This window comes from Cryptomeria japonica, unplaced genomic scaffold (assembly GCF_030272615.1).
Source record: "Cryptomeria japonica unplaced genomic scaffold, Sugi_1.0 HiC_scaffold_68, whole genome shotgun sequence".
Lineage (NCBI taxonomy): Eukaryota > Viridiplantae > Streptophyta > Pinopsida > Cupressales > Cupressaceae > Cryptomeria > Cryptomeria japonica.
Genome location: NW_026728890.1, coordinates 390643 through 399841, shown reverse-complemented (window position 1 = coordinate 399841; position 9199 = coordinate 390643). Strand labels below are relative to the sequence as shown.

Sequence of the window (9199 nt, the reverse complement as noted above, 5' to 3'; positions counted from 1 at the left end):
GGCATCAGAGCATGTTTCTTCTCCTAAAACCCAATATTTGTTTATTAAGTCTCGGAACACATTTTTGTTCTCGTGGACCCATCATGGGTCTTGGAACGCATTTGTGGTCCTTGGGTCCCATTTTGCATCCCGAAACTTGTGTTTTGGTGCTTGATCCCTATTTTGGGTGCCCACCTTGCACCAAGTGCGCACCCGGGGCAAACCGAGCGCCTTGGTGCACCGGGGCAAGATCGAGCGTGCACCCGAGGCGCCCCGAACATGCACCAAGGTGCACTCGGCCCACATGTGAGCGCAGGTCGTTGCGCCCGAGGTGGTGTGTGGGCACCGCGTTGCAGACGGGACACTGCACGCACACGACGCCCCCTCCAGGTGCATGCACGTAGGCCGGGCCGGGTGCACACCCGACGCCCTAGCAAGGTGCGCGCACCCGGGCAGGGCTCACACTTGGCGAACGGGGCGCACTTCGCGAGGGAGGGTGTGCACCTCGACGGGGGTGGGTGGCCGGGGTGGATTCGCACGTGGGTCGCGGTTTGCTAAGTACACACTGCGACAAGCTCATAACGGGTGCGATCATACCAGCATTAGTGCACCGGATCCCATCAGAACTCCGCAGTTAAGCGCGCTTGGGCCGGAGTAGTACTGGGATGGGTGACCTCCCGGGAAGTCCCGGTGTTGCACCCTTTTTTAGTTTTTCGCCGGGCGTCGCAATGCTATTTGAATAAACCTTTTGCCCGTTTGCGTTCTCGTCGGGGCCGGGCCGGGCCGGGGTGCGCTGCCCGCACTACCGCGCGCGCGGGGGCGACACCGAGCGCGCACCCGAGGCGCCCCGAGCACACAGGCCACGGTGCAACCCGGGCGTTGTGCGCGCACCCCGGTGCGCCCGAGGTGCTGCGCGCGCACCCAGGTGAAATCGGTGTGCACCTCGGCCAGTGCGCGCTCGGTCGAGTCGCGCACGTTGGCCAAGGTGCACGGTGATGTTTCTTACTCTAAGGTTCCGCACCAGACGCCCGGGACAGGTGAGCGAAGCTGGGCGGGGCCGGGTGCGCGGCCGGGGCAGGTGCACGCAGCTGGAGAGAGCTTTGGAGCACACTTCGGAGCGCACCAATGATGCGCTCCATTCAAAAGTTTCCTGAAAAGGCAAAAAAAGTTGAGATTATAGAATTTCCCACTTGAGAGATTGTAAAAAAAAAAAATTTAAAATGAAGGAAACGCGGGTGCCAAGGTGTGCGCAGCCCAGCCAAGGTGTGCGCACCAAGGCGCCCACCCTGGCGAAGGTGCACGCAAGGTGCGCACCCGAGGCAAACCGGACAATTAACCCAACTTTCGACTTCGCGCGCACCTTGGAGCGCACTTCGGAGCGCTCCTTGGTGCGCACCAATCTTGGGCACCTCGGAGTGCACCATGGCGCCCACCAAGGTGCGCACCCGGGGCAAACCGAGCTCCGACTTCGTGCGCACCTTGGAGCGCACGAAAGGTGCGCACCATGGCGCCCACCAAGGTGCGCAGCCCAGCCAAGGCGTGCGCATCAAGGTGCGCACCCTGGCGAAGGTGCGCACCCGGGGCAAACCGAGCTCCGACTTCGTGCGCACCTTGGAGCGCACAAAAGGTGCGCAACCCAGCCAAGGTGTGCGCACCCCGGTCAAACCGAGCTCCGAATCGTGCGCACCAGAGGTGCACGCCATCGTGCGCACCTTGGAGCACACTTCGGAGCCCTCCTTGGTGCGCGCCGATGTTGCGCACCTCGGAGCGCACCCGGGGAAAACAATGCAATTAACCCGACTTTCGACTTCGTGGGCACCTCGGAGCGCTCTCGGGTTCGCACCTCGGAGCACACCGAGGTGCGCACCTTTGATGCGCTGCCTTCACCAATTTCCAGAAAAGGCAAGAAAACATTGAGAAGGTGTGCGCACCGAGGTGCCCACCCTGGCGAAGGTGCACGCGAGGTGCGCACCCGGGGCAAACCGGGCTCCGACTTCGTGCACGCCGCACCTTGGAGCACACTTCGGAGCGCTCCTTGGTGCGCACCAGGGCGCGCAACCCAGCCGAGGTGCCCACCCCGGCGAAGGTGCACGCGAGGTGCGCACCCGGGGCAAACCGGGCTCCGACTTCGTGCACGCCATGGTGCCCACCGCGGCGAAGGTGCACGCGAGGTGCGCACCCGGGGCAAACCGGGCTCCGACTTCGTGCACGCCGCACCTTGGAGCACACTTCGGAGCGCTCCTTGGTGCGCACCATGGTGCCCACCAGGGCGCGCAACCCCGCCGAAGGTGCACGCGAGGTGCACACCCGGGGCAAACCGGGCTCCGACTTCGTGCACGCCGCACCTTGGAGCACACTTCGGAGCGCTCCTTGGTGCGCACCATGGTGCCCACCAGGGCGCGCAACCCCGCCGAAGGTGCACGCGAGGTGCGCACCCGGGGCAAACCGGGCTCCGACTTCGTGCACGCCATGGTGCGCACCGCGGCGAAGGTGCGCACCCGGGGCAAACCGGGCTCCGACTTCGTGCACGCCGCACCTTGGAGCACACTTCGGAGCGCTCCTTGGTGCGCACCAGGGCGCGCAACCCAGCCGAGGTGCCCACCCCGGCGAAGGTGCACGCGAGGTGCGTACCCGGGGCAAACCGGGCTCCGACTTCGTGCACGCCGCACCTTGGAGCACACTTCGGAGCGCTCCTTGGTGCGCACCATGGTGCCCACCAGGCCGCGCAACCCAGCCAAGGTGTGCGCACCAAGGTGCACGCGAGGTGCGCACCCGGGGCAAACCGGGGTCCGACTTCGTGCACGCCGCACCTTGGAGCACACATCGGGGCGCTCCCGGGTTCGCACCGGCGTTGCGCACCGTGGTGGGCACCTCGGAGCACACCAAGGTGGGCAGCGAGGTGCGCACCTTTGATGCGATGCCTTCACTAATTTCCATAAAAGGCAAAAAAAAAACGAGATTTTAAAATTTCCGTTTTGAAAGATAGTGAGAAAAAGGGAATGCTGGTGCCATCTTGAGCCCGCCCTGGTGCGCAGCCCAGCCAAGGTGTGCGCACCAAGGTGCCCACCCTGGCGAAGGTGCGCGCCCGGGCAATTAATCCAACTTCCAACTTCGCGCGCGCCAGGGTGGGAGCGCACCCAACAACCGGGCCTGGGAAGAGCCAATGCGAGAAACCCCACCAAACGCTCTGACAAAAAAAGAGGGGGCGCTCCAGTAACCCCGCTTCGGAGCGCACCCTGGGCAAACCCAGCCAAGGTGCCCACCCCGGCCAAGGTGCAGGCGAGGTGCGCACCCGGGGCAAACCGGGCTCCGACAACGTGCACGCCGCACCTTGGAGCACACTTCGTAGCGCTCCCGGGTGCGCACCTCAGAGCACACCAAGGTGGGCAGCGAGGTGCGCACCTTTGATGCGCTGCCTTCACTAATTTCCAGAAAAGGCAAAAAAAAAAGGAGATTTTAAAATTTCCGTTTTGAAAGATAGTGAAAAAAACGGAACGCGCGTGCCATCTTGAGCCCGCCCTGGTGCGCAGCCCAGGTAAGGTGCCCACCCTGGCAAAGGTGCGCACCCGGGCAATTAACCCTACTTCCGACTTCGTGCGCGCCAGGGTGGCAACCGGGCCTCGGAAGAGCCAATGCGAGAAACCCCACCAAACGCTCCGACAAAAAAAGAGGCGGCGCTCCAATAACCCCGCTTCGGAGCGCAGCCGGGGCAAACCCAGCCAAGGTGCCCACCCCGACGAAGGTGCACGCGAGGTGCGCACCCGGGGCAAACCGGGCTCCGACAACGTGCACGCAGCACCTTGGAGCACACTTCGAAGCACTCCCGGGTGCCCACCGGCGTTGCGCACCGTGGTGGGCAGCGAGGTGCGCACCTTTGATGCGCTGCCTTCACTAATTTCCAGAAAAAGGCAAAAAAAAATGAGATTTTAAAATTTCCGTTTTGAAAGATAGTGAAAAAAAAGGAACGCGGGTGCCATCTTGAGCCCGCCCTGGTGCGCAGCCCAGGCAAGGCATGCGCACCAAGGTGCCCACCCGAGGTGCACACCCGGGGCAAACCGGGCTCCGACTTCGTGCAGGCCGCACCTTGGAGCACACTTCGGAGCGCTCCTTGGTGCGCACCATGGTGCCCACCAGGGCGCGCAACCCAGCCAAGGTCTGCACACCAAGGTGCCCACCCCGGCGAAGGTGCACGCGAGGTGCGCACCCGGGGCAAACCGGGCTCCGACTTCGTGCACGCCATGGTGCCCACCGCGGCGAAGGTGCACGCGAGGTGCGCACCCGGGGCAAACCGGGCTCCGACTTCGTGCACGCCGCACCTTGGAGCACACTTCGGAGCGCTCCTTGGTGCGCACCATGGTGCCCACCAGGGCGCGCAACCCAGCCAAGGTGTGCGCACCAAGGTGCACGCGAGGTGCGCACCCGGGGCAAACCGGGGTCCGACTTCGTGCACGCCGCACCTTGGAGCACACATCGGAGCGCTCCCAGGTTCGCACCAGCGTTGCGCACCTTTGATGCGCTGCCTTCACTAATTTCAAGAAAAGGCAAAAAAAAACGAGATTTTAAAATTTCCGTTCTGAAAGATAGTGAAAAAAACGGAACGCGGGTGCCATCTTGAGCCCTTCCTGGTGCGCAGCCCAGGCAAGTTGTGCGCACCAAGGTGCCCACCCTGGCGGAGGTGCGCGCCCGGGGCAATCCGGGCTCCGACTTCGTGCACTGCATGGTGCCCACCAAGGCGCGCAACCCAGCCAAGGTGCCCACCGCAGCGAAGGTGCACGCGAGGTGCGCACCCGAGGTGCACACCCGGGGCAAACCGGGCTCCGACTTCGTGCACGCCGCACCTTGGAGCACACTTCAGAGCGCTCCTTGGTGCGCACCAGGGCGCGCAACCCAGCCGAGGTGCCCACCCCGGCGAAGGTGCACGCGAGGTGCGCACCCGGGGCAAACCGGGCTCCGACTTCGTGCACGCCATGGTGCCCACCGCGGCGAAGGTGCGCACCCGGGGCAAACCGGGCTCCGACTTCGTGCACGCCGCACCTTGGAGCACACTTCGGAGCGCTCCTTGGTGCGCACCATGGTGCCCACCAGGCCGCGCAACCCAGCCAAGGTGTGCGCACCAAGGTGCACGCGAGGTGCGCACCCGGGGCAAACCGGGGTCCGACTTCGTGCACGCCGCACCTTGGAGCACACATCGGGGCGCTCCCGGGTTCGCACCGGCGTTGCGCACCGTGGTGGGCACCTCGGAGCACACCAAGGTGGGCAGCGAGGTGCGCACCTTTGATGCGATGCCTTCACTAATTTCCATAAAAGGCAAAAAAAAAACGAGATTTTAAAATTTCCGTTTTGAAAGATAGTGAGAAAAAGGGAATGCTGGTGCCATCTTGAGCCCGCCCTGGTGCGCAGCCCAGCCAAGGTTTGCGCACCAAGGTGCCCACCCTGGCGAAGGTGCGCGCCCGGGCAATTAACCCAACTTCCAACTTCGCGCGCGCCAGGGTGGGAGCGCACCCAACAACCGGGCCTGGGAAGAGCCAATGCGAGAAACCCCACCAAACTCTCTGACAAAAAAAGAGGGGGCGCTCCAGTAACCCCGCTTCGGAGCGCACCCTGGGCAAACCCAGCCAAGGTGCCCACCCCGGCCAAGGTGCAGGCGAGGTGCGCACCCGGGGCAAACCGGGCTCCGACAACGTGCACGCCGCACCTTGGAGCACACTTCGTAGCGCTCCCGGGTGCGCACCTCAGAGCACACCAAGGTGGGCAGCGAGGTGCGCACCTTTGATGCGCTGCCTTCACTAATTTCCAGAAAAGGCAAAAAAAAAAGGAGATTTTAAAATTTCCGTTTTGAAAGATAGTGAAAAAAACGGAACGCGCGTGCCATCTTGAGCCCGCCCTGGTGCGCAGCCCAGGTAAGGTGCCACCCTGGCAAAGGTGCGCACCCGGGCAATTAACCCTACTTCCGACTTCGTGCGCGCCAGGGTGGCAACCGGGCCTCGGAAGAGCCAATGCGAGAAACCCCACCAAACGCTCCGACAAAAAAAGAGGCGGCGCTCCAATAACCCCGCTTCGGAGCGCAGCCGGGGCAAACCAAGCCAAGGTGCCCACCCCGACGAAGGTGCACGCGAGGTGCGCACCCGGGGCAAACCGGGCTCCGACAACGTGCACGCAGCACCTTGGAGCACACTTCGAAGCACTCCCGGGTGCCCACCGGCGTTGCGCACCGTGGTGGGCAGCGAGGTGCGCACCTTTGATGCGCTGCCTTCACTAATTTCCAGAAAAAGGCAAAAAAAAATGAGATTTTAAAATTTCCGTTTTGAAAGATAGTGAAAAAAAAGGAACGCGGGTGCCATCTTGAGCCCGCCCTGGTGCGCAGCCCAGGCAAGGCATGCGCACCAAGGTGCCCACCCGAGGTGCACACCCGGGGCAAACCGGGCTCCGACTTCGTGCAGGCCGCACCTTGGAGCACACTTCGGAGCGCTCCTTGGTGCGCACCATGGTGCCCACCAGGGCGCACCCGAGGCAAACCGGGCTCCGACTTCGTGCACGCCGCACCTTGGAGCACACATCGGAGCGCTCCCAGGTTCGCACCAGCGTTGCGCACCTTTGATGCGCTGCCTTCACTAATTTCCAGAAAAGGCAAAAAAAAACGATATTTTAAAATTTCCGTTCTGAAAGATAGTGAAAAAAACGGAACGCGGGTGCCATCTTGAGCCCTTCCTGATGCGCAGCCCAGGCAAGTTGTGCGCACCAAGGTGCCCACCCTGGCGGAGGTGCGCGCCCGGGGCAAACCGGGCTCCGACTTCGTGCACTGCATGGTGCCCACCAAGGCGCGCAACCCAGCCAAGGTGCCCACCGCAGCGAAGGTGCACGCGAGGTGCGCACCCGAGGTGCACACCCGGGGCAAACCGGGCTCCGACTTCGTGCACGCCGCACCTTGGAGCACACTTCAGAGCGCTCCTTGGTACGCACCAGGGCGCGCAACCCAGCCAAGGTGCTCACCCCGGCGAAGGTGCACGCGAGGTGCGCACCCGGGGCAAACCGGGCTCGGACTTCGTGCACGCCGCACCTTGGAGCACACATCGGAGCGCTCCCGGGTTCGCACCAGCATTGCGCACCTTTGATGCGCTGCCTTCACTAATTTCCAGAAAAGGCAAAAAAAAGAAAAAAATGAGATTTTAAAATTTCCGTTTTGAAAGATAGTGAAAAAAACGGAACGCGGGTGCCATCTTGAGCCCGCCCTGGTGTGCAGCCCAGGCAAGTTGTGCGCACCAAGGCACCCACCCTGGCCAAGGTGGGTCACGGGGTGGGTCCTAGGGTGGGTAACGGGGTGGGTACTAAGGTGCGTGCCAAGGTGGGTCATAGGGTGGGTGCCAAGGTGGGCACCAGGGTGGGTGTGCACCAACCCTAGCCAGGGTAGGTCACGGGGTGGTTGTCGGGGTGGGCGTCAAGGAGCCAAGGTGGGTGGCAAGTAGCCAAGTTGCGTGCCAAGGTGGGTGTCGGGGTGGGTGCCAAGGATCCAAGGTGGGTGCCAAGGAACCAAGGTGGGTGTCTGGGTGGGTGCCGAGGTGGGAGCCAGGGTGGGTCCCAAGGTGAGTGCAAAGGTGGGTGCCAGGGTCAAGGTGAGTGCCAATGTGGGTTCCAAGGTGCCAGGGTCAGGGTGAGTGCCAATGTGGGTTCAAAGGTGCTAAGTTGGGTGCGAGGTTGGGTGCGAGGGTGGGTGGGTGCCAAGGTGTGCTAGGTGGAAGCCCGGGTGGGTCGGCATCCCATGGGTGTCGAGTTGGGTGCCTGATGGGTGCTTCTTGTCAAGTTTTAGTCGTCGGGACTCATTTCGAGCCTTAGAGGTCGTTTCTTGTCCGGTTGCCCTGTCTTCGACCTGGGAACCCAATTTTGGTCCTCGGGTCCCATTTTTTTTTGTCTCGCATCCCACTTTTGGCCTGTGGCCTTTTCGGGGTCGATTCTCGTTTTGGGCATCAGAGCATGTTTCTTCTCCTAAAACCCAATATTTGTTTATTAAGTCTCGGAACACATTTTTGTTCTCGTGGACCCATCATGGGTCTTGGAACGCATTTGTGGTCCTTGGGTCCCATTTTGCATCCCGAAACTTGTGTTTTGGTGCTTGATCCCTATTTTGGGTGCCCACCTTGCACCAAGTGCGCACCCGGGGCAAACCGAGCGCCTTGGTGCACCGGGGCAAGATCGAGCGTGCACCCGAGGCGCCCCGAACATGCACCAAGGTGCACTCGGCCCACATGTGAGCGCAGGTCGTTGCGCCCGAGGTGGTGTGTGGGCACCGCGTTGCAGACGGGACACTGCACGCACACGACGCCCCCTACAGGTGCACGCACGTAGGCCGGGCCGGGTGCACACCCGACGCCCTAGCAAGGTGCGCGCACCCGGGCAGGGCTCACACTTGGCGAACGGGGCGCACTTCGCGAGGGAGGGTGTGCACCTCGACGGGGGTGGGTGGCCGGGGTGGATTCGCACGTGGGTCGCGGTTTGCTAAGTACACACTGCGACAAGCTCATAACGGGTGCGATCATACCAGCGTTAGTGCACCGGATCCCATCAGAACTCCGCAGTTAAGCGCGCTTGGGCCGAAGTAGTACTGGGATGGGTGACCTCCCGGGAAGTCCCGGTGTTGCACCCTTTTTTAGTTTTTCGCCGGGCATCGCAATGCTATTTGAATAAACCTTTTGCCCGTTTGCGTTCTCGTCGGGGCCGGGCCGGGCCGGGGTGCGCTGCCCGCACTACCGCGCGCGCGGGGGCGACACCGAGCGCGCACCCGAGGCGCCCCGAGCACACAGGCCACGGTGCAACCCGGGCGTTGTGCGCGCACCCCGGTGCGCCCGAGGTGCTGCGCGCGCACCCAGGTGAAATCGGTGTGCACCTCGGCCAGTGCGCGCTCGGTCGAGTCGCGCACGTTGGCCAAGGTGCACGGTGATGTTTCTTACTCTAAGGTTCCGCACCAGACGCCCGGGACAGGTGAGCGAAGCTGGGCGGGGCCGGGTGCGCGGCCGGGGCAGGTGCACGCAGCTGGAGAGAGCTTTGGAGCACACTTCGGAGCGCACCAATGATGCGCTCCATTCAAAAGTTTCCTGAAAAGGCAAAAAAAGTTGAGATTATAGAATTTCCCACTTGAGAGATTGTAAAAAAAAAAAATTTAAAATGAAGGAAACGCGGGTGCCAAGGTGTGCGCAGCCCAGCCAAGGTGTGCGCACCAAGGCGCCCA

The 9199-nt window shown here is 62.6% G+C and overlaps 2 non-coding genes across 2 annotated transcripts; both read left to right on the top strand.

Moving 5' to 3' along the window:
• The first annotated feature begins 562 nt into the window (after positions 1 to 562).
• Positions 563 to 681, top strand: LOC131863766 (5S ribosomal RNA). The gene has a single exon (XR_009362661.1). It is a non-coding gene; the product is annotated as a 5S ribosomal RNA (ribosomal RNA).
• A 7817-nt stretch (positions 682 to 8498) lies between these two features.
• LOC131863774 (5S ribosomal RNA) lies at positions 8499 to 8617 on the top strand. The gene has a single exon (XR_009362669.1). It is a non-coding gene; the product is annotated as a 5S ribosomal RNA (ribosomal RNA).
• Positions 8618 to 9199: the final 582 nt, after the last annotated feature.